A 19,526-nucleotide genomic window follows, 5' to 3' on the forward strand; every position below is an offset into this window, starting at 1 on the left:
TAGCTAAGGGAAATTAAAGAACTCTTGAATGAATAGAGATAGATGCTTTGTTCATCAATGAAAGACTTAAAATTGTGAAGATGTCAGATTTCCTCTAAACTGCTCTATAGATTCGGTGCAATCTCTGTCCAAATTCCAGCAGGTTTTTTTTTTTTTTTTTTTGTAGAAATTCACAAGCTGATTTTAAACTTGGTAGATAAATATAAACGATCTAGGATAACCAAAAATAACTTGGAGAAAGTCATATTTGGAAGGCTAACGCTATCTGATTTAGAGCCATGTTATAAAACTACAATAATCAAGACAATATGGTGTTGACATAAAGATTAAATAAATGAGTGGCACAGAACAGAGTCCAGAAATAGGCCCACACGTATATGGACAACTGTGTTTTGACAAAGTTGCAAAGACAACTTGGTGGAGAATGGACAGTCTTTTCAACAAATGGGGCAGGAGCCATTGGAAATCCATAGCTAAAATTTAGAACTTCTATACAGTCCTCCAGCATGTGTAAAAATTAACTCAGAATGGATCACAGACCCAAATACAAGAACTAAAATTATAAAATTTCTAGGAGAAAATGTAGAAGAAAAATCTTTGTGACCTTGGATTACACGGTTTCTTAGACATGATACCAAAAGCATAGTCCATAAAAGCAAAAATTGGTAAATTGTACTTCACCAAAATTAAAAACTTCTCTCTGAAAACATTGTTAAGAACAGAACAAACCGGGGCACCTGGGTGGCTCAGTGGGTTAAGCCTCTGCCTTTGGCTCAAGTCATTGATCTCAGGGTCCTGGGATCGAGCCCCGAATCAGGCTCTCTACTGGGCTGGGAGCCTACTTCTGCCACTCTCTCTGCCTGCCTCTCTGCCTATTTGTGATATTTCTCTCTGTCAAATAAATAAATAAAATCTTAAAAAAACAAAAACAGAACAAACCAAAGCAAACCAAAAAACAAACACCTGGAAGAGTGAGGAAAGTATTTGCAAAGCATATATGTGGTAAAAACCTTATATCCAGGAAGTATAAAAAACTCCCAAAACTCAAAAATTTGAAAACAATGCAATTTTTTTTTTAATGGGCAAAGGATTGGAAGAGACATATCACCAAAGAAGGGATGTAGATGGCAAATAAACACATGAAAAGATATTCAACATCATCAGCCATGAGGGAAATAAAAATTAAAACTACAAGGAAATAGCACTCCACCCTTATTAGAACGGCTAAAATTAAAAGGTGTGGCCATGCCAAACGCTGGCAAAGGATGCCAGAAAACGAGCACACTCACAGCCTGCTGGCGGGAATGCAGAATGATACAATCATTTCAGAAAGCAGTTCAGCAGTTTCCTAAAAAGTTAAAATACTCCTGCCACGTGACCCAGCCATTCCAGTCCGTGGTATTTACCCAAAAGTACTAAAGGCTCATGTCCACACAGAGACGCACACAGACTTACACCTGAAGGTTTGTAGCAGCTTTGTTGGTAACAGCCCAAAGCTGGAGACAATCCAAATGGGCAACAGGCAAACGAGTAAGCAAATTGTGAAATATTTATGCAATGGAGTGAAAAAGTAACAAACTATTCATACAGTGAATATGGACGAATCTCAAAATAATTACGCCAAATGAAAGAGATACATACAACGTGATTCCATTCGTATAACATTCAAGAGAAGGCAAAGTCATCTATAGTAATAGAAAGATCAGTAGTTGCCTAAGAGAGGGTGGGAAGGGGGAGGAGGAAGAACTTAACAGAAGGGACAGAGAGGCTTGTGAGGCTGGGGGATGTGTTCATCATCTAGTCTGTGGTAAGAGTTCACAGGTGTATTCATGTAGCAAATTGTGTAATTGTCTTCATGAAATATGCGCAGGGTATTGTATGCCCGTTATCCTTCAGTAAAACTGTCTTTCAAACTAATAGGGGTAGGATAGGGGTCATTATGCAAAGCTGAATGAAAAAAGAAACACTTGTCCCTTGAAATGTTGTGAGCGAATGCAGTTTCTTTGTGAGGCTTCCCTTCCGGCCTACATGGGACCCGTGTCCTCCCTCCCTGGCATTCTATGAAATTCCTGCTGAGCGGGCGTCCAGGGTTTGCCATCCTGCTTCCAAGAAGGATCACCCTAGCAGCGACTCCTTCTCTTGCTTTCTCTCTCCTTTTTCTTCTTCATGGAACTTGTTTTCAACTTACCTGTCAGTTGGGGAAAGAGATGACTTACTAATTCACACAAAATTGCAGAGGAAAGAAGGAAAGAAGCAAACATGAAAAGCAGCTCATTCTGCTACCTCCTTTAGCTCTGCACCTCAACCCCTGGCGATATTTGCATTGTTTTAAATGATATTTATTTATTTATTTAAGAGAGAGAGAGGGAGAGAGAGCACACATGCACACAAGCGGGAGGGGGAGGAGAGGAAGACTCCCCGCTGAGCAGGGGTGGGGTGGGGCTCCATCCCAGGACCCTGAGATCCTGACCTGAACCAAAGGCAGCTGCTTAACTGACTGAGCCACTCAGGTGTCCCAATATTTGCATCTTAAAAGAGGCAGTGGAGGGGCACATGGGGCTCAGTAGGTTAAGGGAACAACTCTTGGTTTTGGCTCAGCTCTTGATCTCCAGGAGTCATGAGATGAAGCCCCACCTGAAGTCTGCTCCACATTCTTTCATCCTGCCTCCCCCTCTGCCCTGTTCACACTCTTGTGTGCATTCTCTCTCTTTCTCAAATAAATAAATAAATAAAATCTTTAAGAGAAAGAAAAAAAAAAGAGAAAAGGGCAATTGCTTTTATCCAAAATAAACAAGTGTTGCAAGAACTAAAGGCAGCATCAGGGAAATACTTTGGGGTATGGGGGATTTGCTGACATCTATTTCATACTTTAATTCAATCCCTCTATACACAAATTCCCTATGCCCTCTATTCATTGGTTAAAACAAATTTATTTGGCATCTGAAAAACACGAATTATTTCACAGCTGTAGCCATGTGCTTCCTCATAAGTATACATAACTTTGCATTTGTAGTTTCCAGATGGGACTGGAATGTATGAGGTCAAAATACCAGAAGAAATGCTTCTCTAAAGGAAGCATTTTGTAAGGCAAAATTCCCAAACATCTCATCTCCTGAGGGTTGGTCCCAGGAGAATACTAAACTGATTTTCAGATAATGAATTATGTCCTGGATATAAGCCCTATAAAGTGCCTGAAATGTTTATAAGATACACGAATTCTCAGAGTCTGTGGGCCCAGAAAGAGGACATTTTTTTTTTAAGAGATGCCAGTTTTACTTTGGGACTTAAAAAATATTTACTGTAGTGCTCTTCTATGTCAAGCCCTTTGTTAAGCAATAGGGACCCAATCATGAATAAGTTACCCTCCCTGGCTTTATTGAGTTTAAAGCCTGGAAGAGAAGACATATACCCAACAAGCAGTTCCAAGCATGATGAGTGTTGGAGATTGCTGTGAGCACGCAAAGCTGGAGAATCTAACCAAGGAGGGAAGGCTTCCTGGAAGAGGTAATATTTGAGACTTAGAGGATGATGAGACAAAGATAGAGGGAAAGAGAATTTCAAGCCAGGGGTCCACTTTATGTCAGACTCTTAGAGGAGAAAGCATATTATACTGGAAAATCTTAGAGATGACCTGATCAGTGGTATGAATGAAGTAGACCAAGGGAGAAAGTAACTCAAAATGAAGCTAGGGAGGTGGACAGGAGGTAAGTCTTCCTTGAACAGGTAAAGAATCTTAGTCTTCAGCCTAAGAACCATGATAAGCTGTTAAAAGGATTTAAGCAGTCAAGCGTCATGATCACTTGAGCATATCAGATTCAGAACCTAACGGTTTATCTGAGATCATTCTATCACTGTATGTCCATAGTGGTTGAGCTGGGTCCCTGAGCATCACTGCCTGGGCTCACGTTCTGCCTCTGTCCTGTTCTAGCTCTACAAGGAATCTAGCTTCTCTGAGCTTCCATTTCCATTTATTAAAAAGTATATTTTACAAAGTTGGGGAGGGGACACCCGGCTGGCTTAGTTGGTAGAGCAACCAGTTCTTAATCTCAGGATCATAATTTCAAGCCCCACATTGCTATAGATACTACTTTTTAAAAAAGGAAGAAGAAAAGAAAAAAGAGAATAATAATGTTATTATCAGAGAGCTGTTACAAATATTAAATCTTGCAGTGCCTGGGTGGCTCAGTTGTTTAAGCAACTGCCTTCAGCTCAGATCATGATCCTGGAGTCCCAGGATCAAGTCTCGTATTGGGCTCCTTGCTCAGCAAGGAGTCTGCATCTCCCTCTGACCCTCTGTCCTCTCATGCTTTCTCTTTCTCTCAAATAAATACATGAAAATCTTTAAAAAAAAATTTAACTCCGTTAGTACATGTAAAGTATTTGGAATTGTGCTTGTCATATAGAGAAGGCTCAAGAAATTTTTTCCACTTATATTTGTATAGCCCTTAGGAATCTCAACTATAATATGTCTGCAAGTTTTGGTTTATCTCCCTAGAATTTACTTCTCTTTTAGCTTTCTCCATCTCAAAAAAAAAAAAAAAAATGGCATCCACTATTTATAGAACCCCAAATAACTACATCATTAGTATAAGGGTAGCCATGTCTGCCCACACACAATCATGAGACTATAAGGAAAATTAATTGTCTTGAACCTTGGTACTAAGTAGAGGGAGGAAAAAATCATAAGGACTCTAACCAGAGCTAAAGAGGAACATTTTATAAAGATAAAAAGGATAAAGGATAAAAGTTCATCAGGAAGACATAATGATTTTATATCATTATGTATTTCTTATTAGAGTTTCAAAATGCAGGAAATAAACTTGGTAGAATTAAAAGGAGAAATAGGCTAATTTGGAAATTTTGACACTTCTCTTTCAATGATAGATAGACCAAGTAGATATTTTTTTAATCAGTAAGAATACAGAAAAAATGAACAGTATTAAGTGGCTCAACCTAATTGACATTTCTAGGACACAATGACCAAAAATGGTAGAATATACTCATTAAATGCACATTAAACATCCTCCACAATAGACCACTTGCTGGGCCATAACACAATCTCAAAAATATGCAAAATATTGAAGTCATTCAGGGTATATGTCCTGAGCATGATAAAGTTAAATTAGAAATCAATAACTAAGATATTTATAAAAGCTCCACATTTTAAAAATTATACAACATACTTCTTAATGACACATATGTCAAGAAGTCATAAAAGAAAATAGAAAATACTTTAAATTGAAAAATTCTGAAAATACAACAAATGTATAAGATGCAACACTGCTTAGAGGAAAATTTATAATCATAAATGCTGCTTAATTAAAAGGAAGGCTTAAAACAATGATCTGAACATTGTTTTAATGTCTAGATGTTAGTTAGACGTGTCTCTAGATGTCGTACTAGACGAAGAACAACAAATTAAACCCAAAATAAGTAACAGGAAGGAAAGGATAAAGGTAAGAACAGTAATTTTAAAAAGGAAAATAGAAAAACAGCAATAAAATGTTTAAAAGTCAAAATTGCTTCTTTGAAAGATCAGTAAAATTGGTAAACATTGACAAGACAGAATTTTTAAAGAGGGAGAGAAAACTCTGAATGCCAGTATCAGAAGGTAACTACAATATTACATACAGTAAAAGGATAAGTGAATACTACCAGGCATCTTTATGCCAATAATACAAGTTACCAAAGACACAAGAAGAATAGAATATCGGTTGAACTGAATTTGTAATTAACCTTTCCACAAAGAAAACTTCAGACCTAGATGGATTTAGTGATGAACACTTAAGGAAAGAAACAGCAAGAATTTAAGGAAGAAATAATTCTACCCTCACAAAAATTCTTTAAATAATAGAAGAAACATTTCCCAGTTTGTTTTTATGAGACCAGCTTAGCTAAAGCAAAACTGCAAAGATATTAAAAGAAAGAGAAATTACAGAGCCATCCTACTCATGAACATAAACTTTAAAATCCTTAACAAAGTGTTAAATGAATCCATCGATATATTAAAATAGTATTCCACCATGAATAAGTGGGTTTTAATCCAAAATATTTTGACAGAATATTCTAAAAACAAAGTCTAATATGATTTATGAAATTAACAGTATAAAAGAAAAAAAAACATAATTATCTCACTCAGAGGAAAAAACATTTGACAAAATTTAACACACATTTATGACAACTTTCTGCAAACCAGGAAGAATGGAAACTGCCTTGGTCTTAGGGCAGCTACAAAAAAATCTATGGCGATGGTTACAGAACAATATGAATGTACTTAATGCTAAGGAACTGTATGCTTAAAAATTGGTAAAACGGTAAAGTTTGCATCAGAATCCCTGTCTCTGTTCTGCTCTTAGGGACCCCAACTTAGAACAAACTATCATCACAGTAATGGACTTTAAGACAAAAATGTTTAGTAGAGAAAAAAAAAAAGATCCAATTTACCGGGAAGCTCTAAAAACATTAAATTTGTATGCATCCAAGTAATTAGGGAAAAAATGGACAGAACTCTAAGAAATACACCAATCTATTATCTCAATAATTGATAAAACAAACAGAACAAAGAAATCAGCAAAGATACAGAAGATCTGAATACATTTAAGTTGGTCAGTCATTAACATTCTGAACATTTGCTTTGTCTTAAAAGAGGCTTAAATCCCACAAAGTTTCTAGATTCCTTTGTCAGTTGGTTTCAGTTTATAGTCTATCCATGGGAGGTACTGGACAGAAATCAGAAGGCGGAAGGGAATGGGAAACCCTTTTTCTTTTCTGTTTTTGGTGGCAACTCCACCACCAGCAGCAATCCATGTAACTGCTGGTTGCTGGGGTCCTACATCATCTCTCCCTGTGCAATCTCCTATTTGCACAAAGCAACAGTGATTGTTCTAATGGCAAGAGTGGGCGCTCAAGCATCCTCAAATGTTCAGGGACACTAGGCTCTTGGATAAAGCCATGTTAACTTTTTTCCAGGGAGAATGAAGAATGCTAATGGCTTTCTACAGTTACTAAGCATTCCCCACCCCCTCCTTTTTTTTTTTTTTTCTTTTCTAGCTCTATAACAAATTTGTAACCAACTTCCTGTATTAAATTCTCTCTGAAATACCTGGAATGGTTTCCACTTCGCTTGGAGGAGACTGACTGATACACCAATACAGCATAACATTGCACCCAACACTGCAGATTATATTGTTTTTTCAAACACATGTGAAGTATTTCCAGCTTTTTGTTTTGTTTTGTTTTTTGTTGTTTTTTTGTTTTGTTTTTTTGTTTTGTTTTGTTTTGTTTTGAGACCAAGAGAGAAAAGTGAGTGAGTGAACAGGAAGAAGCAGAGGGAAAGGAAGAGAAAAAGTTAAGCCAGTTCCACGCCAGTACAGAGCCTGACGCTGGGCTCAATCTCATGACCCTGAGATCATGACCTGAGCCCAACTCAAGAGTCCAGTGCTTAACCAACTGAAATCATACAGAAAATATTCTCTGATTACAATGTATTGAAGCTAGAAATAAACTGTAAAATACAACTAGAAAAAAGTTTGGAAATTAAAGAATGACAATAAGTGAATCGAAGAAGAAATAGCAGCTACTGCATAACAGAGAACAGGTACCTTGCTCTTACTGGGTGCCAGACTCCATTTAATCTGTACAGAAATCCACCCAAGGTAAACATCATTATTATTTTCTCCCATTTCCGCAAACAAAGGAATCAGTGGCCCCAAGGAGTGATTTACCAGTGCGCACACAGCTGGCAGTGCTACATTCAGTCAAGAAAGCCCTAGATTCCACAGTTGTAATCAAAATGCTGGACTGTCTCTCATCTTAAAGGAAATTGGAATTATTTCAACATAAATGATCATAAAAATAACACTACCTATTACAACTTAAGAGATAAGATAAAACAGAACTGACAAGGATATTTATAACCTTACATGCTTATGTGTATATATGAAAAGATAAAAGGGTAGAAATTATTGAGCTATAGTTAGAAAAGGAGATGAAGATTTAGAAAAAGGCTAGCAAGATAATCTCAAAGGCAATGGGAGGAGGAAAATAATAAAGATAAATACAGAAAATGATGAAATAGCAAATGGAGAAAAATCAAAACCCAAAGATGATTGGCAAATTCACTTTAGATGATGCAGTCATTAGAAAAATGAGATCTAGAACTTTGTGCCTATACATTTGGAAATTTAGATGAGATGAATAACACTTGGAAAAATATGACTTATCAGAACTGACTCAAGATAAATTAGAAAATTCGAATGCCCGGAAACCTTAAAGGAAATTCAGTTCACTTTTTAAAATCCCACAAAGAAAACTTGAACCATAGATGGCTTCCTAACTAGTTCTACCAAACAAATTTAAATACAAATAAAATAGTCTTATGCAAGCTATTACCAAGTATAGAAAAAGAGAGACCTCCCCCCATTTGTATTAAAAGTCAACATAATCTTGAACCCAAAATCTGACAAAACATAAGAAAGGAAAATTATAAGGCAATCTTTCTCATGAGCAAAGATGGAGGAAAAATTAAGCAAAATATTAGCAAACCAAATCAGTGAAGTTATAAACATAGTCCCTTGAATTATTTCCCACTGTAAGCAATGTGTGGTTTTTCCTCTCACTGCTTTTAAGATTTTTTTTTCACTTGTCTTTAGTGTTTAGCTGTTTGATTATGATGTGGCTAGATATAGATTTCTTTGGTTTATCTTGTTTGAGGTTTGCTGATCTTGAATTTGTAGATTTATGTCTTCAGAGAAATTGGGTAAGCTTTCAGCCCTATTTCTTCAAATATTTTTTTCTGTAACATATTCTTTCTCCTCATGTTGTAGGACTCTGTTAGACCTTTTGGTGTTGTCCCATAAGTCCCTGAGGCTCTTAATTCTTTTTTCTCAATCTTTTTCTCTCTGTAATTCACATTGGATAACTTCTATTGCTCTATCTGCAAGCTCACTAACTCTTACCTTTTTCATGTCCATTTTGCTGTTGAATCCATCCAGTGAAATTTTTATTTCACTTACTGTATTCTTAGTTCTGAAATTTCTATTTGTTTTTTTTTCTCATATTTCTGTTTCTTTGCTGAGTCTTTCTATCTTTCCATTCATTAGAAAAAAAAATTCTCTCATTTTTTTACAACAGTTTGTAACTGCTACTTTAAAGTCCCTGTCCAATAATTTCAACATCTATGTCATTTGAGGAATAGTGCCTGTTGATTTTTTGTTTCCATAGAAATTGAGATTTTTCTGGTTGTTAATATACCAAATAATTTCATCTTGTATTCTGGACATTTTGAATATTATGGCTTTAGATCTGCTTGGGTTCAGGCATTAAGTTCTGACCAGTCTTCTGTGGAATGTAATGCCAGAGTCAAATCTGTTTTTAATGTCTTTGCTGTGCTATTCATGTATGTCAATCCTGTGTGCCTCTCTATGGCCAGTTTCGTACTTAGGCAGTGGCCTAACCAGGAGCTCATTCCCCATGTCTAGGGTGTGCTATTAGGGTCAGGTCTGACTACACACAATTTGAGAATGAACCCAGGAGCTTTTTGGGATTTTTTTCCCCAAGTTCCCCCATTTCTGTCATATTTCTGGTACTTTCTGATTTCCTGGGGCTCCTCTTTGTGGTCCAATGGCCAGAAAAGTAGGCTTTTTTTTTTTTTTTTTTGCTTTGCTACATATTTCCCACAACTGCACCTGTTAACAGAGGCCAAGTGGCAGAAAGTCAGAGGGACAAAACATAATAGAAGCTTATGCATGTAGGACCACAGCCCCTTTGATCAGAGAGGAAACTTTCCCTGTTTCAGCTTCAGGTACTTGCAGGTTCTACTCCAGCTACTGTCTCTTCGCTCACACCACTGTCACAGGATTGCCTCAGGGTTAAGGTGCAAGAGAATGAAGAAAACAAAGAGGATATCTCAATATGTTAAGAATCCCCTTTCCTACTCTTGAAGCCAGAACTAAACCCTTCTCCTCACATCCATGTCTTGGAGCCTCCTTTCTGGTTTCAGGATGCTTTGAGTCCTGGCTGGGGGAGAACAGAAGAAAAACAGGGGGGAAGTGAATAACTGATTTGGTGATTCTTGGAATTCTGGTCTTCTTTCCCAATCTTCCTACTAACACTTATTTTTTAGAATCCTCACATATCAGTTCCAAATATTCCATCTAGGCTTTATAGCTGTGGTCAGTGGGAACAACAAGGTGCAATGTCTACTCCACCTTACCAGCAGCTGGAACTCTGGCTCCTTCCATCTTGCTCTTTGTCATCCCCAATGGTCCAAGACAGCTGGCAACTTTCCAGCTTTTATGTCTTCATTCCAGTCAGTAAGAAGGAGGAAGATACAAAGAATGCATCCCTCCCTGTAAGGATGTTTTCTAGAATCTCACATAACCTTGTCTTATTTTCAGAACTTTTAACACATTGCCAAGTGGGGTTTATTCTAGATAATCTTTTGCCTAGTTATGAAATGGTAGCTGTATTAATAAGAAAGAAGAGAATTAAGATATGGGGGATAAGTAGCAGCCTGCCACAAGGACTTCATTTTAGCTCTTTCCAAGTTCTTGTTCTAATCCTTATCTCTTAAAAATACCTGAAGTGTGTACATCACTGAAATCAGTCCTAATGTATTATAGAAGATGGAATTATTGTAGAACAATCCAGACTACTCTGCATTTTCCACTAGTCTCCCTGCAGTACCCTGGGAGGGGCGTGTGGACAGCTGAGATGTGTGAGTCAGAGCAGAGGATGAAGGTTGCCCCCTCTCCCGCCTTACCCCCTATAGGCTTCGCTTTAGCTGGTCTTTTTTAATTTTACCTGATTGTGATTGGAAGAAGAAGTAAGCATGGGCTGACCTTTTAAGAGCTCTTTTCCTTTCATTTCCTTGCAAGCTCTAGCCCTGGTTTCCTACCCTCCCGAGAGCCTCACCCTGGGCTAATTGGCCAGCCTCTTGGCAGTCTGCTGGCTCTCAGGAGGCTTGGAAAGAACATGGAGTTACTCTGATTCTTTTCAATAAGAATGAGTAAGATGTATTTATTATAAGATCAAAGAAAGGAATTGATAGGAAGACATAGTATAAAGAATAATTGAAAAACCAAAGGGGAAAAAAAGAAGAAACTATGGATTTAGGCAGACATTCTTCCTGAAAGATCTGTATTTCAGTCTCTGGCGTGTGTGTGTGTGTGCGCGCGCGCGTGTGTGTGTTTTAACATGTCTTATTCATTAGAGGCATAACCTCTTTAAGTTTGGCCCTGGGCTACTTCTGGTCTCCTTCAAAAAGATCTCTGATGGTATACCATTGCCAACCTGTACATACCTAGTTGCCTGTGACAAATCAATTTTCACACTTTCTTCCTCTTCCCATATCTGGAGCTTAGATTTGTATGCCCTGCATTATCCATCATATTTCATTTAGACCAAGTTTCCTTCCCTGCCTTAGCTGGGATCTTTCTGACAGCTGGGAGCTTGCACGTCATTGCTTGAGACAGGCTGGCTGCATCTCAGAGCGGAAAGCTTCTCTGTAGTCACCTGAGCCTGGGAGGGGATCCACATCTTCTGTGAAGCCAGTCCTGGCCAAATGGCCCTACCTAAACTTTCTAGAATTCGATTTTGGAAACTTCTGTGGCACTAATTCCCAGCCTGAGGCTGATATAATTGTTAAGTCAGAAACTGGTACATGGAAACTTGGTGAATGGAATCCAAGTATGAGCTGTTTTCCTGCAGCTTTAGTTCATAAAAATGATATATTTAAGGTGTCTGAGATGTTTTGATATACATATCCATTGTGACATGGTTATCACAAAAGTTAAATAACACATCTGTCCCCTCACGTAGATAAATTTTGTTTTCCTTTTAGTGGGAACACTTGAGAGCTACTCTCAATCAAGTATATAATGCATTAACTGTAGCCATTAAGCTGCACATTAGGTATCCAGAACTTAACCCACCTTACAACTGAAAGTTTGTACTCTTTGCCAAGTAGCTCCCTTTTCTCCCATCCCTCAGCCCCTGGTCATAGCATTCTACTTTCTGTTACTATGAGTTTGACTTATTCTTTAGATTCAACATGTAAGTGGAATAATGCAGTATTTGTCTTTCTCTGTTTGGCTTATTTGACTTAGCAAAATGTCCTCCTGGTTCATCCATTTTGTTGTACATGGCAGAATTTCCTCTTTTCTAGGACTAAATAATATTCCACTGTACATAGATAGATAGATACAGATCACATTTTCCTTATCCATTCGTCCGTTAACAAACACTTAGCTTGCTTCCATATTACCATGGCTACTGTGAATTTAATGCTGCAACCCACAGGGGAGTTTAGATATGTCTTTGAGATAGTGACTTTATCTCCTCTGGATATATACCCTGAAGTGGGATTGTCGGATCATATGGTTGTTCTATTTTTAATTTTTTGAGGACCCTTCATACTGTTTTCTCTAGTGGCTGTACCGATTTATATCTCCACCAACAGTGGGCAAGGGCTCCCTTTTCTCCACATCCTCATTAACACTTGTATTTGACTTTTCGTAATAGCCATCCTACCAAGTGTGAGGTGATATCTCTTTGTGGTTTTGATTTGCATTCTCCCTGATGATTATTGATGTTAAGCATGTTTCCATATATCTGCCCTCCGTCTTTTTTTAGAAAAACATCTATTCAGCTCCTTAATCCAATTTTTAATTGGGTTATTTAGAGTTTTTTATTTGTTCAGTTTTTGCTACTGTGTTATATGAGTTCCTTATACATTATAGGCTTTTTTGGGTTGTTTTTGTTATTTTATTTTATTTTTATTATGTTATGTTAGTCACCATACAGTACTTCATTAGTTTTTGATGTAGTGTTCCATAACTCATTGTCTGCATATAACACCCAGGGCTCCTGCAATCCGTGCCCTCCTTAAAACCCACCACCAGGCTCACCCATCCTCCCTCTTCCCTCCCTTCTAAAACTCTCAGTTTGTCTCCCTAGAGTTCACAGTCTCTCATAGTTCATCTCCCACTCTGGTTCCCCCCGCCACCTTTATTTTTCCCTTCCTTCCCCTAATGTCCTCCATGCTATTCCTTATATATTTTGGATGTTATTTCCTTATCAAATATATGACTTGTGAATATTTTCTCCCATTCCATAAGTTGCCTTTTCATTTTGTTGGTTGTTTCCTTTACCAGCAGACTTTCTTCATTCTTTTTCATTCTTTGGTCTTTTGTTCCTCTAACTGGGTAATTTCAAATGACTTCTTAGTTTTCAGATTCTTTTTTTGGTGCCATCAGGACTGCTACTGATGCCCTCTATTGTACTTTTTATTTCATTCATTGTACCCATTAGATCTAGAATCTCTTGTTCTTTTTTATGATTTGTATTTCTTTGTTGAACTTCCCATTTGTTTATATTATCATTTTCCTAATTTCACTGAGTCGCCTATCTATGTTATAGCTCATTGAGTTTTCTTTTGCATCATTTGTTTCATTTTGCATCATTTGTCAAGCAATTTATTTCTTCATGGTCAGTTCCTAGAAAATTATTGTGTTCCTTTGGCAGTATCATGTTTCCTTGATTTTTCACATTTCTGTAGCCTTGTGTGGACATCTATGAATTTGATGTTGCAGTCGTGTCTTCCAGACTTTATGGACTGGTTTTAGTGGGGAAAGACATTTACCTATGGGTGTAAGGGCATTGGCTGGGTGGAGTGTGGCAGTTCCTGCTCCTACAAGGGCACAGTGGTCTAGTCTGGTGCTTCTGCATCAGCTGAGGCCAATGTTTGCAAGGATTGCAGGGGTCCTCAGCAGCTAACACCATAGGTGACCACAGAAAGAGTGAGAGCTCTTGGTTCTTTAGTGGCAAAGGTTCTGGGCTCTTCCTGATCTCCTTCCCTCCCATAGGGGAAGCTGTGGTCAAGAGACTCACTCTGGTACTAGTTCTGGCTTTTGAGTGTGTCCCCAGGGGTGACGGCCCCAGTGTCTGATATGTAGGCACCCAGAGGGCCATGGAGCCAGTGATCTAGAGCACAGACCTGTGCAGAGTTATAATTGGTTCAGGTCCCACTACAGATGGCTCCAGTGACCTTGGATGGGCACTTCCAGAGTAGCTGCGGAGTTGTGTCCTGAGCACAAGTGTGTGCATAGTAACCATGGCTCTGGGGATCAGGATGTAGCCTTTGAGGTGGTAGCCCAGTGCCCTTGACACAGGTCCTCACAGAATGGCTGTGGAGCCAGGGTCCTGAGCTGGAGTATGAGCAGAGGGACTGTGGCTCCAGGGTTCAAGGGGTAGGCACACCTGCTGCAGTGGTGGTTCTAGGTTCCCCAGTGTGGGCACTCACAGAGGAGCTACAGAGCTGGGGTCCAGCTAACTCAAGGCACAGGCTCACTCATAGTGACAGTGGGTCTGGTAACTAAGGACAGGTGCACACAGAGAATCCATGGCCCTTGGGTCCAGTGCCAATGTGGGGTTAGGGGAGGGGTGGCAGGCCTAAGCCCAGGATGACACAACAGCAGCTCATTCTTGGGGCTAGGCCACAGTAGCATCTCCCTCCCCGAGGGGTCTACAGCAGTTATAACTGTTGGCTAGCTAGTAATGTATAGGTGTCCTCTTTAGAGCAGGCCCCTGGGATCCATGCCAACAAACACTATGGGGCCTCGGCTCTGACAGCTGCAGGAAGTCTGTGGCTATCTCAGAGGCTGTTGAGGCCCTCAGTGATGAACACCTTCAGGGTCCATCATGAGCAGGTCACTAGGAAATGCAATAGCACCCTTTGATGCTGACGGCCCGATTCTGTTCTTCTATGTTCTAGCCGTCTCCAGACATTTCAGCTACGCACCCTCCCAGCAACCCTTCTCTGTAGTTATGCTCCATTTTTTCTTATTCTTGATACTCCACTGTATTGCTACAGGTTCATTGTTGGACTCACGTCCTCCAAGGGCTACTTTTGCTTATGGATCACTGTCTAATTGTTTTTTACTGGAAACAAAGGGTGGTGTCACCTATTCGACCATCTTGCTGATGACTTTCTACCAGGTGTTAGTGATTTTTAAAGCTCCCTGGAAATAGTGATCTGATACTAATGTTTAACAAGCAGCTCTCCAAAAGAAAAAAAAATCTGTATGCATATACCTACATAAGTGTATTACAAGAGTTAGTAACATAAAGGATATGTAGTACACAATTTTTATATATAAAAATAAAACGCAATACCCTCTGTTGTAAATTTCATTTAGCCAATTAAATCTCACAGAATGCTTCTGTTGACTCTCAGCGGACTCTTGCATTTCTGGTTGACACACAGTTGCAGTTGACAAAGGAATGTAGTTCAGATATGAATGTTGGTATTTTTATTTATGTTGATAAGGAAAATGAAAATGAACCATGTAAAAAATATGTCACAATTTTACTTGTCAATAACTTGAGTAACTTAGTTTAATCAGATAACTTTGAAAGCTGAAAGAGTGTTTCCTCAACTTCTTTTTTTTTTTTTTTTTTAAAGAATTTATTTATTTATTTGACAGAGAGAAATCACAAGCAGGCAGAGAGGCAGGCAGAGAGAGAGGAGGAAGCAGGCTCCCCGCTGAGCAGAAAGCCCGATGCAGGGCTTGAACCCAGGACCTGGGATCATGACCTGAGCCGAAGGCAGCGGCTTAACCCACTGAGCCACCCAGGCGCCCCTTTCCTCAACTTCTTGTGTTATTGACAGTGTGATGGTTACAAACAGACATACTTTTAACTTGAGATTTTTCTTGCTTCTTGAAGTGGGCCAGTAATGCCATAAACTTCCCTATTAGGACTGCTTTTGCTACATTCCAAAAGTTTTGGACTGCTATGTTATCATTTTCATTGGTTTCCATGTATTTTTCTGTTTCTTTTTTTTTTTTTAAGAGTTTATTTACTTATTTGACAGACAGAGATCACAAGTAGGCAGAGAGGCAGGTGGAGAGAGAGGGGGAAGCAGGCTCCCTGCTGAGCAGATGCGGGGCTCTATTCCAGAACCCTGAGATCATGACCTGAGCCGAAGGCAGATGCTTAACCCACTGAACCACCCAGGCTCCCCTTTTTGTTTCTTTTTTGACATGCTGGTTGATCCATTCATTGTTTAGTAGCATGTGGTTTAACCTCCAAGTATTTGTGGTCTTTCAAATTTTTTCTTGTGGTTCATGTCTAGTTTCAGCTTTGTGGTCAGGAAAGATATAAGGTACAATCTCAAGTTTTGGTATTTGTTGAGGCCTGTTTTGTGGCCTACTAGGTGATTATTCTGGAGAATGTTCCATGTGCACTGGAAAAGAATGTATATTCTGCTGTTTTAGGATGGAATGTTCTGAATATATCTGTTAAGTCCATCTGGTCCAGCGCGTCCTTCAAGGCCATTGTTTCCTTATTCATTTTCTGTTTAGATGATGTGTCCATTGATGTCAGTGGGGTGTTGAAGTCCCCTACTATGATTGTATTATTATCAATTAGCTCCTCTATGTTTTATGTATTTGGGTACTCCCAGGTTGAGTGCATAAATATTTACAATTGTTATATCTTCTAGCTGGATTTTCCCCTTTATGATTATATAATGCCCTTCTTTGTCTCTTTTTTACAGTCTTTGCTTTAAAGTCTTGTTCCATATAAGTATTGGTACTCTGGTGTTCTTTTGACATCCATTTGTGTTATAAATGTTTCCCCACCCTGCCACTTTCAATCTGCAGGTGTCTTTAGGTTTAAAATGAGTCTCTTGTAGGCAGCATATAGATGGGTCTTGTTTTTTTATCCATTGCATCACCAAATGTCTTTTGATTAGAGCATTTAGTTCATACATAGTCAAGGTAATTATTGATAGATATGTATCTATTGCCATTTTGTTCCTTGTTTTAGGACATACTTTTAAGTTTAATCTGCATTATTGACATTTCTTCTGTCATTTTCTTAGATAATCAACAGAGCAACAGATCAAGCCCTAATTATAGTATTTGTCAGTTACAATGGTGTAACTAATCCCATCATGGTCAATTTTTTCTTTAAGATTTTATTTATTTGACAGAGAGAGAGATCACAAGCAGGCAGAGCAGCAGGGAGAGGGAGAAGCAGACTCCCTGCCGGGCAGGGAGCCTGATACAGGACTCAATCCCAGGACTCTGGGATCATGACCTGAGCTGAAGGCAGATACTTAACCAACTGAGCCACCCAGGGGCCCCATCATGGTCAATTTTTAGCCAGCAATGTGCCGTCACGGAGCAAGGAACTGGGCAGAGATGAACAGGTGCATTATGTTATATAGTATTTCCATGCAAATACAACACATGAAAATAACCTTGAGAGTACAGAGAAGAGTAAAATAATTAAGGAGTGACAAATATTGTTTTTAATATAATTTAGCTAACTATGCCTTTATATAATTACTTTTTAATAATAGGTTTATTCCACCACTCCTTCCCAAAATTTCCGACCCAGTTTTTATGAGCTAGTATGCACCATCCCCAAAACATACTTCCCCCAGATGCGTCCAGTGAGCAGTCAGGATTGGAAACCCTACTATAGAGGAAAAGCAGATGTAATTCTGTTGCCATAGAGTGATCGAAGTGCTTCCTCAGTGGCAGGGTTGGTTCACATCAGAGGGTATGTATCAAAAAGAATTGCCTTTATTTTTGGATAGTACCAGCAGTGAAAGGGTCCAGAGCTATGTGTTCCCCTGCATGTGAGAGGAGGACAGGTGTTACCAGGCTCCGGAGAAACCACCTTGCCAGCAGAACAAGCTGTGACTCCATCCCAAATAACCCTCTCCAGATCAATTTAAAAAATGACTCCTTGATCTTGTCCCTTTTGCCAGAGGAAGGTGTCACCCCCACCACAGGTGTCTATTTTTCTAAATACCTAGTATCACAAAGCACATGGGGGACGGGTCCACGAAGCTGTGTTCTAGGCCACAGTCATTTCTCCCTATTAGATTGGATAGCTCAACCTCCCAGCATCCCTGTTTCCTTATCCATCTACGGAGTAGGACAACACCTGCTCTGTCTGCTTCTCTGTGCTGATGAAAGACCCAAAATAAGGCCGATTTGCAAGTGATCTTGAAATAGTACAAAACTCAACATCTCTCCCTACAATGTGCCATGACTAGAGTCTTCTTACTACTGTTGAGGAACAGAATCCCCTAGTGGTCCCCAAAGTGTGGGTTTTGTAAATGGTTTTTTTTTTTTTTTTCATTTTGTGTTTTACCATAATTTCTTTACTAAGTCTCCAACTGAAGGTCGTTGGGGTTGCTTCTCTGGCCTTTTGTTAGAACAAAAAACACTGAAGTGTCTTCAGGTATATCTTTGCTTGTAAGTGTGTATATATGTATATACTTATATATTTGATATATTTTATATACATGTATATACAAATTTACAAAATCCTAGAGTGGAATTTCTGGGCCAAAGGAATGTGAATTTATTTTAAGATTTATTTATTTTGGAGTTGGAGAGAAGGAGAAGAAAAGAATCCTCAGGCAGACTCCTTGCTGAGCAGGGAGCCTAATGTGCGGCTCAATCCAGGACCCTGAGATCATGATGTGAGCCAAAATCAGGAGTCAGATACTTAACTGACTAAGCCACCCAGGTGCCCCAAAAGGAATGTGCATTTGAAATCTTCATAGATACTACCTGCCAACTTGCCCTCCAGAGAAGTTACACTGATTTACATATTCTCCAACAAATAAGCCATTGCGTATTCCCTGCTTTCCTTTTATTGTGATGTCCTTAAATTTTTATACCCCACTCATGCCCTTTAAACTCACCTGTATTAATTTTTTGGAAGCCTGTTTATTCATATCTTTTGCCAATTTTTCTTTTGGATTCTTGGAATTTCTCTTACAGGTTTGTGATAGCATTTTCTTTATTGTTAAAATGGATTTTTTAAAAAAAAGAAGTGTGGGCTTTGGAGTGAGATACGAGTTCAAATGTGGTCTCTCTTTCACTTACTAGTCCCTAGAAAATACTCGAAAGGCTTTTGTTCAGGGAATAGCGATGTTCATTTGGGCAATATAGGTACCCTCTCAGACCCTTAGTCTCCTTGTTGGGAAATGGGGTAATACAATCTGTCATTCAGGGTTTTTATGAGGATGAAATCATAGGTAATATTTGTGACTTAGTAAATGTTAATGGTGATGATGCTGAGCCCTGCCTTTGTGAGGCTTCCTCAGGCCAATCTAGGATGAGTTTCTAGAACCAGCCTTTGTTTCTGCTGCAGCCTCATGATCCAGAAACAAACCAGACCTTTTGCATTTGACTCGTGGCCCCTGGAAGTCAGAATGGCCATAGCCTTCTCTTCCCCCTGGGACTGCCTGGGGAATTGTCCGCCACAGAGAAACAATTTCTGGCAAGTTCCTCGTCCTGTGGCTTTGTAGTCCATTTCCTCACGTTTCCTCATAATTTTCTATTTGCAAATGCAGAACAGTTGTGCAAGTTCATTGGTGAGATCCTTGCACTTTAAGATGTCTAGTTACTAAATGGGACAGCAGCTTACGTCATCACGCTTGTCGTTTGTCCTGGGACTCTGCCTGTGCAGAAAGTACCAGGTGTCCTGTGCTCTTC

The sequence above is a fragment of the Enhydra lutris genome, unplaced genomic scaffold, assembly GCF_002288905.1.
Source record: "Enhydra lutris kenyoni isolate GAN:26980312 unplaced genomic scaffold, ASM228890v2 scaffoldscaffold20, whole genome shotgun sequence".
In the NCBI taxonomy this organism is placed as follows: domain Eukaryota; kingdom Metazoa; phylum Chordata; class Mammalia; order Carnivora; family Mustelidae; genus Enhydra; species Enhydra lutris.